A 628-nucleotide genomic window follows, 5' to 3' on the forward strand; every position below is an offset into this window, starting at 1 on the left:
TGTAAAATCACTTTATCGTGTCTCTCGTTGTATTGCGGCCGTTGGTCTTTCAATGCTCGGCTCAAATGCATCAATTGCATTCGATACCGATTGCCTGTGATTGTTTCAACAACGGTTTTAACAACTCATAATACACTACGCCGAGCTGGTCCCACCAAATACAGAGCATGACCCTGCAGCCGTGTATATTCGGTTTGGCCGTCGACGTAGAAGCATGGCTGGGAACTCCCCATGATTTTCTGCGCTTGGCGTTATCGTAATGAACCCATTTTTCGTCCCCAGTCACAATGCGATGCAGAAATCCCTTCCGTCTTCGCCTTTCAAGCAGCTGTTCACAAGCAAACAAACGCCGTTCAACATCTCTCGGCTTCAACTCGTACGGCACCCAATTTCCTTGCTTCTGAATTATTTCCATGGCTTTGAGGCGTTTTGAAATGGCTTGTTGAGTCATTCCCAATGATCGTGCCAATTCTTCTTGATTTTGACACGAGTCTTGATCAAGTAATGCCTCCAATTCTGCGTCTTCGAAAACCTTCTCTCTTCCACCGCTATGACGGTCTTCGACGTCAAAATCACCGTTTTTGAAGCGTTGAAACCACTCACGACACGTTCTTTCACTAATAGCGGC

This window comes from Trachymyrmex cornetzi, unplaced genomic scaffold, assembly GCF_001594075.2.
Source record: "Trachymyrmex cornetzi isolate Tcor2-1 unplaced genomic scaffold, Tcor1.1 scaffold652, whole genome shotgun sequence".
In the NCBI taxonomy this organism is placed as follows: Eukaryota; Metazoa; Arthropoda; class Insecta; order Hymenoptera; family Formicidae; genus Trachymyrmex; species Trachymyrmex cornetzi.